General features: G+C 50.6%; 1 protein-coding gene across 1 annotated transcript in view; it reads right to left on the bottom strand.

Moving 5' to 3' along the window:
* LOC109881427 (neuroligin-3) overlaps nt 1–12,666 on the bottom strand; it is a 338,721-nt gene that overhangs the window by 2,776 nt on the left and 323,279 nt on the right. The gene's annotated exons all lie outside the window — the stretch shown is intronic.

Below are 12,666 nucleotides of genomic sequence, written 5' to 3'. Positions count from 1 at the left end.
TGGTCCTGGAGTATCACAGCCCACTGCAGGGATTTTGTCCCAACTTGTCAACACACCTGACCAACTGAGCTAATCGATCAGTTCAGTGATTGCATAAATGAAATAAGACACCTGGTCTTCTTCAAAAACAGGAAGTAGTTGCGGTCCTTCAGGACCAGGGTTGGCTACCGCTGGCCTGCTGCATGAATACGTCAGCATGCTATAGCTGAGCTTCAGGAGTAATGCTGTTGTGTTTGATAACCCAACAGCAGCTCTGCCCTCTCTGGTAATTGCTTAGACAAGGTGGCACAGTGAGCATTAACATCCAGTATCCTCATGTAAAATTAACCTTATTAATCAACACTAAAACGGGTCGGGGATGTGAAACCGTGACAGAGTGTGCAGTTCCACTAAGGGCCTGAAGGGGTCAGTGTTTCTCTTTTGAGAGGAGTGAAGGCTGGCTGGCTGGCTGGCTGGCTCACTCACTGACTGTTAGCTAACCCCAGATGGGTACCAATTTCAATTACAGGAGCCTATTGATTTATTGACTGTATTAACATTTGGCATTCTCCCACAATCCCAGTTCTCCTTGTTGTCTGCTTGCTGTACAATGTCGAGAGGGAGTGGGAGTTTGGATGAGAAGAGATCTGTGAAGTGTTCATTATGAGCTAGGTTCTGCAGTAGAGGGGAAAGGGTTTTGTGAGAACAAATAAACCCTCAACTGTAACCTTGAGAGTGTAGAGAGTACAATTCATAGAACCAAAACCAGAGAAACAACTTTAAGGGTTTTGAGGACCTGAGGAACTAAGAGACGCGTAATATCCCTGAATGGGGTGTACAGTACATCACAGTATTGTAATATCCCTGAATGGGGTGTACAGTACTTCATAGTATTGTAATATCCCTGAATGGGGTGTACAGTACTTCATAGTATTGTAATATCCCTGAATGGGGTGTACAGTACTTCATAGTATTGTAATATCCCTGAATGGGGTGTACAGTACTTCATAGTATTGTAATATCCCTGAATGTGGTCTACAGTACATCACAGTATTGTAATATCCCTGAATGTGGTCTACAGTACATCACAGTATTGTAATATCCCTGAATGGGGTGTACAGTACTTCATAGTATTGTAATATCCCTGAATGTGGTGTATAGTACTTCATAGTATTGTAATATCCCTGAATGTGGTGTACAGTACTTCATAGTATTGTCATATCCCTGAATGTGGTCTACAGTACATCACAGTATTGTAATATCCCTGAATGTGGTCTACAGTACATCACAGTATTGTAATATCCCTGAATGTGGTCTACAGTACATCACAGTATTGTAATATCCCTGAATGTGGTCTACAGTACATCACAGTATTGTAATATCCCTGAATGTGGTCTATAGTACATCACAGTATTGTAATATCCCTGTGCGTGGTTATGAATTCTGTGGCCTTCAGGACTCCAACTCAGTTTGGGATTTGGGGATTTTGTTATATTGTTTATGTGGCACTGTGTGGCGGTTGGCGGTTGAAAAACCTACAAGCACAAAAACCCACAGAATTAAAACAACAGCAGAAGAATTCACACTCTATATCCATCCTCCCTCTTTTTCTGCTGTCAATTTTTCCTTTTTCAGGTCAGTGCTTCTGGGAGAAAGAGAGCGGGAGAGAGCGAGAGAATGAGCGAGAGAGGCAAATTGAGATGGCTGTAGCCAAACCCCCTGGTGTAGCCTGGTGTCAGCGAAGCAGCCCTAAATAACCTATTTCATTAGGTGAGTAATGATCCCTGATGGATATTGACAGGCTGACTATGATGACTTTGTAGCTGAATATCAGTAATTAGGTTTCAGAGCAGCGCCTGGCTGGGCAGTGGAGGTAAGGTCATATTGATCTCCCCAGTCAGAGTGGAGGCTACATGACAGAGAACTGAACAGAACAGGATGTCAATGGAGAGTAGCCTGATGTCTCTCTCCCTCTCTCTCCCCCTCTCTCTCTCTAGCTCTCTCTCTCGCCCTCTCTCACCCCCCTCTCTCTCTAGCTCTCTCTCTCCCCCTCTCTCACCCCCCCTCTCTCTCTAGCTCTCTCTCCCCCTCTCTCTCTCTAGCTCTCTCTCTCCCCCTCTCTCTCTTTAGCTCTCCCTCTCTCTCTTAGTTTAATTTTCTCTCTCTCTCTTTTATTTTTTTTCTCTCTCTCGCTCTCTCTCCCTCTTTATTCTCTCTCTCTCTCTCTCTCTAGCTCTCTCTCTCCCCCTCTCTCTCTTTAGCTCTCCCTCTCTCTCTTAGTTTAATTTTCTCTCTCTCTCTTTTATTTTTTTTCTCTCTCTCGCTCTCTCTCCCTCTTTATTCTCTCTCTCTCTCTCTCTCTCTCTCTCTCTCTCTCTCTCTCTCTCTCTCTCTCTCTCTCGCTCTCTCTCTCCCCTCCCCTCTCTCCCCCCTCTCTCTCTCCCCTCGCCTCTCTCTCCCCCTGTCTCTCTCACTCTCCTCCCTCTCTCTCTCTTTATCCCTCCCCTTTTCCTCCCTCCGCCCCCTCAGTAGTCTCTGCATTCTCCCAGCAGCTCAGAGAATAGAACAGAGTAGAACCAATCAGAGAGACCAGGTCAATCTTACTTAATGGGAATTCCTGGCATCTCCATAACACCGCAAATGGCCCCCTGTTGTGTCCCAAATGGCACCATACTCCCTATGGCCCTAAAAGTAGTGCACTAGCTATATCAGGAATAGGGTGCCATTTTGGACACCAACCCCTCTCCCCTTACCCCATTAGGATCAATCTACCAAATTGCAAACTATGTAAAAGGTACCTAGGCCCTCTGATCAATTCATGAGAGATCTCTTAAATCCATGCACACATTAGGGAACTAAAGGGCTTTGGAGCAGACTCAATTCAGCAAAAAAAGAAACGTCCTCTCACTGTCAACTGTGTTTATTTTCAGCAAACTTAACATGTGTAAATATTTGTATGAACATAACAAGATTCAACAACTGAGGCATAAACTGAACAAGTTCCACAGACATGTGACTAACAGAAATTGAATAATGTGTTCCTGAACAAAGGGGGTGTCAAAATCAAAAGTAACAGTCAGTATCTGGTGTGGCCACCAGCTGCATCAAATACTGCAGTGCATCTCCTCCTCATGGACTGCACCAGATTTGCCAGTTCTTGCTGTGAGATGTTACACCACTCTTCCACCAAGGCACCTGCAAGTTCCCAGACATTTCTGGGGGGAATGGCCCTAGCCCTCACCCTCCGATCCAACAGATCCCAGACGTGCTCAATGGGATTGAGATCCGGGCTCTTCACTGGCCATGGCAGAACACTGACATTCCTGTCTTGAAGGAAATCACGCAATGAAAGAGCAGTATGGCTGGTGGCATTGTCATACTGGAGGGTCATGTCAGGATGAGCCTGCAGGAAGGGTACCACATGAGGGAGGAGGATGTCTTCCCTGTAACGCACAGCGTTGAAATTGCCTGCAATGACAACAAGCTCAGTCCGATGATGCTGTGACACACCGCCCCAGATCATGACGGACTCTCCACCTCCAAATCGATCCCGCTCCAGAGTACAGGCCTCATGTAACGCTCATTCCTTCGACGATAAACACAAATCCGACCATCACCCCTGGTGAGACAAACCCGTGACTCGTCTGTGAAGAGCACTTTCTGCCAGTCCTGTCTGGTCCAGTGACGGTGGGTTTGTGCCCATAGGCGACGATGTTGTTGGTGATGTCTGGTGAGGACCTGCCTCACAACAGGCCTACAAGCCCTCAGTCCAGCCTTTCTCAGCCTATTGCGGACAGTCTGAGCACTGATGGAGGGATTGTGCGTTCCTGGTGTAACTCGGGCAGTTGTTGTTGCCATCCTGTACCTGTCCCGTTCAGATGTGATGTTCAGATGTACCGATCCTGTGCAGGTGTTGTTACATGTGGTCTGCCACTGCGAGGATGATCAGCTGTCCGTCCTGTCTCCCTGTAGTGCTGTCTTAGGCGTCTCACAGTACGGACATTGCAATTTATTTCCCTGGCCACATCTGCAGTCCTCATGCCTCCTTGCAGCATGCATAAGGCACGTTCACGCAGATGAGCAGGGACCCTGGGCATCTTTCTTTTGGTGTTTTCCAGGGTCAGTAGAAAGGCCTCTTTAGTGTTCTAAGTTTTCATATCTGTGACCTTAATTGCCAACCATCTGTAAACTGTTAGTGTCTTAATGACCGTTCCACAGGTGCATGTTCCTTAATTGTTTATGGTTCATTGAACAAGCATGAGAAACAGTGTTTAAACCCTTTACAATGAAGATCTGTGAAGTTATTTGGATTTTTACAAATTATCTTTGAAAGACAGAGTCCTGAAAAAGGGACACTTCTTTTTTTGCTGAGTTTAGTTCTTAATGCTTTTTGCTGACTGGCTGGCTGTTTGGGGCTCGGGCTCTGTATAAGTGAACATGTAGAATTTAGGCAACACAAAGAAATCAATGCGGCATCTTTAGTTGATTTGATTTGCGGCATAAGAGAACAACTCCCTGCATTGTATAATTACACACACACATTCTTGGGTAATTGTTGTGTTGCGGTATCGATGGTAAACAAACACAAGCACACTCACAGTCGATACACAAACACAGCGTAGATGGTAAGCAGGCTGCCTTCCTCTGTAACGATGGACCTGCTGCTGTCTGAATTGTGGGGAACTCGGATCCTAACCTTTACTCTCGTTGTGGGCTTGGTTTAAAACAATGATTTATATACACATTAGATGACTGTTAGGGGGGCGCTGTTTTGAAGCCACCATGCCCGAAGCCCCCGAGCCTCCATCTTGGCTCTCCCCCATCATTGTGTTGAAGCCACCGTGCCTCCATCTTGGCTCTCCCCCATCATTGTGTTGAAGCCACCATGCCTCCATCTTGGCTCTCCCTCATCATTGTGTTGAAGACACCGTGCCTCCATCTTGGCTCTTCCTCATCATTGTGTTGAAGCCACCGTGCCTCCATCTTGGCTCTCTCTCATCATTGTGTTGAAGCCACCGTGCCTCCATCTTGGCTCTCCCTCATCATTGTGTTGAAGCCACTGTGCCTCCATCTTGGCTCTCCCTCATCATTGTGTTGAAGCCACCGTGCCTCCATCTTGGCTCTCCCTCATCATTGTAAAACATGTTTCAGTAGCTATAGAAAGGCATTTATTGATGTGTACATTCATTTTTTACCACGTTTATTCTATTACGGTCAGCTTAATGCATTCCATTATATTACGTGATAATTTTTTTTGTAAACATATTAAAACATTTTCCTTAAATTATAATTTTTGGAGATGACTAATGTTACTGTCCCCCACTACAACAACAACAACAAATATTTACATGCATGTTCCTTTCTCCTTGAAACATTTAATTGAAAAAATGTAGAATTCCATTCATTCCTATGGAGGATTGCTTCTTCTGGGGAATGCCAATATGGCCGACCGTTGGCTTCAATGCCTCTCACTGGCCAATACATAGCACCAGCAATCCAGGGTTAATATACATCACTGGTTTAACCCCTGGGTGTGTGATAGGGTTCCGTGCTCTACAGCACAGTATTACCAGATAGCCTCTGTGCTGTCAGGTCTTCCACTTAAGTCCGCTGGCCGTGGCTGGGTGCGTTGACTGTGTGTGTGTGTCTATCTGTGTGTGTGGGGTGTGAGTGTGTGTGTGTGTGTGTGGGTGACTGTCTGTGTGTGTGGGGGTGTCTGTGTGTGTCTCTGTGTGGGTGTGTGTGTGTGTGTCTGTGTGTGTGTGTGTTTGGGGGGGGTGTCTGTGTGTGTCTGTCGGTGTGTGTGTGTCTGTCGGTGTGTGTGTGTCTGTCGGTGTGTGTGTGTCTGTCGGTGTGTGTGTGTCTGTCGGTGTGTGTGTGGTGTCGGTGTGGTGTGTGTGTGTCTGTCGGTGTTGTGTGTGTCTGTCGGTGTGTGTGTGTGTGTCTGTCGGTGTGTGTGTGTCTGTCGTGTGGTGTGTGCCTGTTCCGTGTGTGTGTCTGTCTGGGTGTGTGTGTGTCTGTCGGTGTGGGGTCTGTCCGGTGGTGTGTGGTGTGGTCTGTCGGTGTGGTGTGTGTGTCTGTCGGTGTGTGTGTGTCTGTCGGTGTGTGTGTGTGTGTCTGTCGGTGTGTGTGTGTCTGTCGGTGTGTGTGTGTGTGTGTTTTGGGGGGGTGGGGTGTCTGTGTGTGTCTGTCGGTGTGTGTGTGTCTGTCGGTGTGTGTGTGTCTGTCGGTGTGTGTGTGTGTGTGTCTGTCGGTGTGTGTGTGTGTGTCTGTCGGTGTGTGTGTGTCTGTCGGTGTGTGTGTGTGTCTGTCGGTGTGTGTGTGTCTGTCGGTGTGTGTCTGTCGGTGTGTGTGTGTGTCGGTGTGTGTGTGTGTGTCTGTCGGTGTGTGTGTGTGTCTGTCGGTGTGTGTGTGTGTCTGTCGGTGTGTGTGTGTGTGTCTGTCGGTGTGTGTGTGTGTCTGTCGGTGTGTGTGTGTGTGTTGTCGGTGTGTGTGTGTCTGTCGGTGTGTGTCTGTCGGTGTGTGTGTGTGTGTCTGTCGGTGTGTGTGTGTGTGTCTGTCGGTGTGTGTGTGTGTCTGTCGGTGTGTGTGTGTCTGTCGGTGTGTGTGTGTGTGTGTCTGTCGGTGTGTGTGTGTGTGTCGGTGTGTGTGTGTGTCTGTCGGTGTGTGTGTGTGTGTCTGTCGGTGTGTGTGTGTGTCTGTCGGTGTGTGTGTCTGTCGGTGTGTGTGTGTGTCTGTCGGTGTGTGTGTGTGTCTGTCGGTGTGTGTGTGTGTCTGTCGTGTGTGTGTGTGTCTGTCGGTGTGTGTGTGTCTGTCGGTGTGTGTGTGTGTGTGTGTCTGTCGGTGTGTGTGTGTGTGTCTGTCGGTGTGTGTGTGTGTGTCGGTGTGTGTGTGTGTGTCTGTCGGTGTGTGTGTGTGTCGGTGTGTGTGTGTGTCTGTCGGTGTGTGTGTGTGTCTGTCGGTGTGTGTGTGTGTCTGTCGGTGTGTGTGTGTGTGTCTGTCGGTGTGTGTGTGTGTGTGTGTGTGTCTGTCGGTGGTGTGTGTGCTGTCGGTGTGTTGTGTGGTGCGGGTGTGTGTGTGTGTGTGTGCGTGTGTGTGTCTGTCGGTGTGTGTGTGTGTCTGTCGGTGTGTGTGTGTCTGGTCGGTGTGTGTGTGTTGTGGTCTGTCGGTGTGTGTGTGTGTCTGTCCGGTGTGTGTGTGTCTGTCGGTGTGTGTGTGTGTCTGTGTGTGTGTGGTGTCTGTCGGTGTGTGTGTGTGGGTGTCTGTCGGTGTGTGTGTGTCTGTCGGTGTGTGTGTGTGTGTCTGTCGGTTGTTGTGTCTGTCGGGTGTGTCTGTCGGTGGTGTGGTGTGTCTGTCGGTGTTGTGTGTTGTCTGTCCGTGTGTGTGTGTGTGTCTGTCGGTGTGTGGTGTGTCTGTCGTGTGTGTGTGTGTCTGTCGGTGTGTGTGTGTGTCTGTCGGTGTGTGTGTGTGTGTCTGTCGGTAGTGGTTGTGTGTCTGTCGGTGTGTGTCTGTCGTGTGTGGTGTGGTGTGTGTCTGTCGTGTGTGTGGTGGTCTGTCGGTGTGTGTGTGTGTGTCTGTCGGTGTGTGTGTGTCTGTCGGTGTGTGTGTGTGTGTGTGTTTGGGGTGGGGTGTCTGTGTGTGTCTGTCGGTGTGTGTGTGTCTGTCGGTGTGTGTGTGTCTGTCGGTGTGTGGTGTGTGTGTGTCTGTGGTGTGTGTGTGTTGTGTCTGTCGGTGGTGTGTGTGTCTGTCGGTGGTGTGTGTGTGTGTCTGCTCAGGTGTGTGTGTGTCTGTCGGTGTGTGTCTGTCGGTGTGTGTGTGTGTGTCGGTGTGTGTGTGTGTGTCTGTCGGTGTGTGTGTGTGTCTGTCGGTGTGTGTGTGTGTCTGTCGGTGTGTGTGTGTGTCTGTCGGTGTGTGTGTGTGTCTGTCGGTGTGTGTGTGTGTCTGTCGGTGTGTGTGTGTCTGTCGGTGTGTGTCTGTCGGTGTGTGTGTGTGTGTCTGTCGGTGTGTGTGTGTGTGTCTGTCGGTGTGTGTGTGTGTCTGTCGGTGTGTGTGTGTGTCTGTCGGTGTGTGTGTGTGTCTGTCGGTGTGTGTGTGTGTGTCTGTCGGTGTGTGTGTGTGTCTGTCGGTGTGTGTGTGTGTGTGTCTGTCGGTGTGTGTGTGTGTCTGTCGGTGTGTGTGTGTGTCTGTCGGTGTGTGTGTGTGTGTCTGTCGGTGTGTGTGTGTGTCTGTCGGTGTGTGTGTGTCTGTCGGTGTGTGTGTGTGTGTCTGTCGGGTGTGTGTGTCTGTCGGTGTGTGGTGTGTGTTGTGTGTCGGTGTGTGTGTGTGTCTGTCGGTGTGTGTGTGTGTGTGTCGGTGTGTGTGTGTGTCTGTCGGTGTGTGTGTGTGTCTGTCGGTGTGTGTGTGTCTGTCGGTGTGTGTGTGTGTGTCTGTCGGTGTGTGTGTGTCTGTCGGTGTGTGTGTGTGTGTCTGTCGGTGTGTGTGTGTCTGTCGGTGTGTGTGTGTGTGTCTGTCGGTGTGTGTGTGTCTGTCGGTGTGTGTCTGTCGGTGTGTGTGTGTGTGTTTGTCGGTGTGTGTGTGTCTGTCGGTGTGTGTGTGTGTGTGTCTGTCGGTGTGTGTGTGTCTGTCGGTGTGTGTGTGTGTGTGTTTGGGGTGGGGTGTCTGTGTGTGTCTGTCGGTGTGTGTGTGTCTGTCGGTGTGTGTGTGTCTGTCGGTGTGTGTGTGTGTGTGTCTGTCGGTGTGTGTGTGTGTGTGTCTGTCGGTGTGTGTGTGTCTGTCTGGTGTGTGTGTGTGTGTCGGTGTGTGTGTGTCTGTCGGTGTGTGTCTGTCGGTGTGTGTGTGTGTGTCGGTGTGTGTGTGTGTGTCTGTCGGTGTGTGTGTGTGTCTGTCGGTGTGTGTGTGTGTCTGTCGGTGTGTGTGGTGTGTCTGTCGGTGTGTGTGTGTGTCTGTCGGTGTGTGTGTGTGTCTGTCGGTGTGTGTGTGTCTGTCGTGTGTGTGTGTCTGTCGGTGTGTGTGTGTGTGTGTCTGTGGTGTGTGTGTGTGTGTCTGTCGGTGTGTGTGTGTGTCTGTCGGTGTGTGTGTGTCTGTCGGTTGTGGTGTGTGTGTGTGTCGGTGTGTGTGTGTGTGTGGTGTGTGTGTGTGTCTGTCGGTGTGTGTGTGTGTGTCTGTCGGTGTGTGTGTCTGTCGGTGTGTGTGTGTGTGTCTGTCGGTGTGTGTGTGTGTTTGTCGGTGTGTGTGTGTGTCTGTCGGTGTGTGTGTGTGTCTGTCGGTGTGTGTGTGTCTGTCGGTGTGGTGTGTGTGTGTGTGTCTGTCGGTGTGTGTGTGTGTCTGTCGGTGTGTGTGTGTGTGTCGGTTGTGTGTGTGTGTGTCTGTCGGTGGTGTGTGTGTCGGTGTGTGTGTGGTCTGTCGGTGTGTGTGTGTGTCTGTCGGTGTGTGTGTGTGTCTGTCGGTGTGTGTGTGTGTCTGTCGGTGTGTGTGTGTGTCTGTCGGTGTGTGTGTGTGTGTCTGTCGGTGTGTGTGTGTGTTTGTGGTGTGTGTGTGTGTGTGTGTCGGTGTGTGTGTGTGTGTGTGTCGGTGTGTGTGTGTTGTCGGTCGGTGTGTGTTGTCTGTCGGTGTGTGTCCTGTCGGTGTTTTGTTGTGGTGTGGTCGGTGTGTGTGTGTGTGTCTGTCGGTGTGGTGTGTGTGTCTGTCGGTGGTGTGTGTGTGTCTGTCGGTGTGTGTGTAAGTTTCGGTCCGGTGGTTGTGGTGTGTCGGTCGGTGTGTGGTGTGTGTCTGTCGGTGTGTGGTGTTTGTTGTCGGTGTGGGGGGTGGGGGGTCTGTCGGTTGTGTGGTGTGTCTTGTCCGTTGTTGTGTGTGTGTGTCTGTCGGTGTGTTTGGTGTCTGTCGGTGTGTGTGTGTCTGTCGGTGTGTTGTGTGGTGGGTCTGTCGGATGTGTGTGTGTGTGCGGTGTGTGTGTTTGTCTGTCTGTGGTGTGTGTGCTGTGGGTGTGTGTGTCCTGTCGTGTGTGTGTGTGTCTGTCCGGTGTGTGTGTGTGGTCGGTCGGTGTGTGTGTGTGGTCTGTCGTGTGTGTGTGTGTGTCCTGTCGGTGTGTGTGTGTCTGTCGGTGTGTTTGTTTGTGTGTGTCTGTGTCGGTGTGTGTGTGGTGTGTCTGTCGGGTTGTGTGTGTTGTGTGTCGGTGTGTTTGTGTGTGTCTGTCTGGTGTGTGTGTGTCGGTGTGTTGTGTGTGGTCTGTCGTGTCGGTGTTGTGTGTGTCGTCGGTGTGTGTGTGTCGGTGGGTGTGTGTGTGGGTATGTCGGTTTGTGTGTGTGTTTCTGTCGGTTTGTGTGTGGTGTGTGTCGGTGTTGTGTGTGTTGTCTGTCGGTTTGTATGTGTGTTGTTGTCTGTCGGTTGTGTGTGTGTCTGTCGGTGTGTGTGTGTAGTGGCTGTCGGTGTGTGTTGTGTGTCTGTCGGTTTGTGTGTGTTGTGGTCTGTCGGTGTGGTGTGCTGGTCTGTGTCTGTCTGTCGGCATGTGTGTTGTGTGTGTTGTGTCTGTCGGTGTGTGTGTGTGTCTGTCGGTTGTGTGTGTGTGTCTGTCGGTTGTGTGTGTCGTGTGTGTGTCTAGTGTGTGTGTGTCTGTCGGTGTGTTATGTGTATGTGTGTCTGTCGGGTTGGTGTGTGTGTGTGTACGTGCTGTCGTGTTGTGTGTGTGTGTGTGTCTGTCGGTGTGCTGTGTGTCTGTGTGGTGGTGTGGTCTGTCGGTGTGTGTGTCTGTCGTGTTTGTGTGCTGTGTGTGTTGTGTGTGTGTGTGTTGTGTGTGTGTGTCGGTGGGTTGTGTGTTGTGTGTGTCTGTACGGTGTGGTGTCCTGTGGTGCTGTGTGTGTGTGTGTGTCGGTGGTGTGTGTCTGTCGGTTTTGTGTGGTGTGGTGTGTGTGTGTGGTGTGCCTTGGCTCAGAGAGAGCAGGATTATACATCTATAAAAGCCAATCCTTTTAAGAGCCTTTCAGCTCAACTGTGATGTTTTCATATGGCTGAGCCACTAAGGTGTGTGTATAATTTATATATATATATTTATACTGTATGTGTGTGTGATGTTTTCATATGGTCAGTCATCTAAAGGCCTGTGCTATAAACCCTAAAGTCCTTCCTCTCCCCGTCAGTCCCTCTCATCACCATCTCCACCTCCACCACGTCCCCTCATCACCACCTCCCCTCATCACCACCTCCACCACCTCCCTCTCATCACCACCTCCCGTCATCACCACCTCCCTCTCATCACCACCTCCACCACCTCCCTCTCATCACCACCTCCACCACCTCCCCTCATCACCACCTCCACCACCTCCCTCTCATCACCACCTCCCCTCATCACCACCTCCACCTCATCACCACCTCCACCACCTCCCCTCATCACCACCTCCCCTCATCACCACCTCCACCACCTCCCCTCATCACCACCTCCACCACCTCCCTCTCATCACCACCTCCACCTCCACCACCTCCCTCTCATCACCACCTCCACCACCTCCCTCTCATCACCACCTCCACCTACACCACCTCCCTCTCATCACCAGCTCCACCTCCACCACCTCCCCTCATCACCACCTCCACCATCTCCCTCCCATCACCACCTCCACCTCCACCACCTCCACCTCATCACCACCTCCACCTCCACCACCTCCCTCTCATCACCACCTCCACCTTCACCACCTCCCTCTCATCACCACCTCCACCTCCACCACCTCCCTCTCATCACCACCTCCACCTCCACCACCTCCCCTCTCATCACCACCTCCACCTCCACCTCCACCACCTCCCTCTCATCACCACCTCCACCTCCCTCTCATCACCACCTCCACCTCCACCACCTCCCTCTCATCACCACCTCCACCTCCTCCAGCTCCCTTTCATCACCACCTCCACCTCCACCACCTCCCTCTCATCACCACCTCCACCTCCACCACCTCCCTCTCATCACCACCTCCTAACTTGGTGAACAGTTCTCTATTGCTACACTAACCATCCTCCATTGGATGGGACCAGGTAGATAAGGGAGGACAGAATGAATGTCATTTTCTTTTCATTTGTTATGAGACGCACTTCCTCCTCCTTTTGTTCCATCGCTGTGGAATGAGAAGCGCTCGACGTAGTCGTCACTAAATGTGACACGGTCAGAAAGCCTGGGGCAGAGAGGAGAGAGAGAGAGAGGACGAAGAAAGACCAGATCTATTTTCCCTACAAGGCCCCGGTGAGTTCCTGCTCTAGATTTATTCTGCCTCCGTAATGTGTTCCTATTCCCTAGGTAGTGCACTACTTTTGACCAGGGCATGTCGGGTTTTGGTCAAAAGTAGTGCACTGTACAGGGGAAATGATGCCATTTAGGACCTAACCTAAGACAAGAGTTCCATCAGAGGGATTGATGTTCACTGCTCTACTATGCGGAGTCGAGTCAAGGCCTATTTCTCCAGGCGTTGTTGTGTAACCAGTGTACCCCCTGTCTATCTACTTAGCATGTAACAAAAGGCACCCTATTCCCTTTAATATAGTGCACTACTTTTGACCAGAGAGACAAGAAGAAACACACCCAAGCTAATGTCGTTTGCTTTCGGCACTGCCTGCTCTGTCTGCACTGCCTGCTCTGCCTGCACTGCCTGCTCTGCAGAGCAGGCAGTGCAGGCAGTGCCGAAAGCAAACGACATTAGCTTGGGTGTGTTT

The sequence above is a fragment of the Oncorhynchus kisutch genome, linkage group LG15 (genome assembly GCF_002021735.2).
Source record: "Oncorhynchus kisutch isolate 150728-3 linkage group LG15, Okis_V2, whole genome shotgun sequence".
Classification (NCBI taxonomy): Eukaryota; Metazoa; Chordata; class Actinopteri; order Salmoniformes; family Salmonidae; genus Oncorhynchus; species Oncorhynchus kisutch.
The sequence above is the reverse complement of the archived record's forward strand: the minus strand, read 5'-3'. Positions and strand labels throughout refer to the sequence as shown.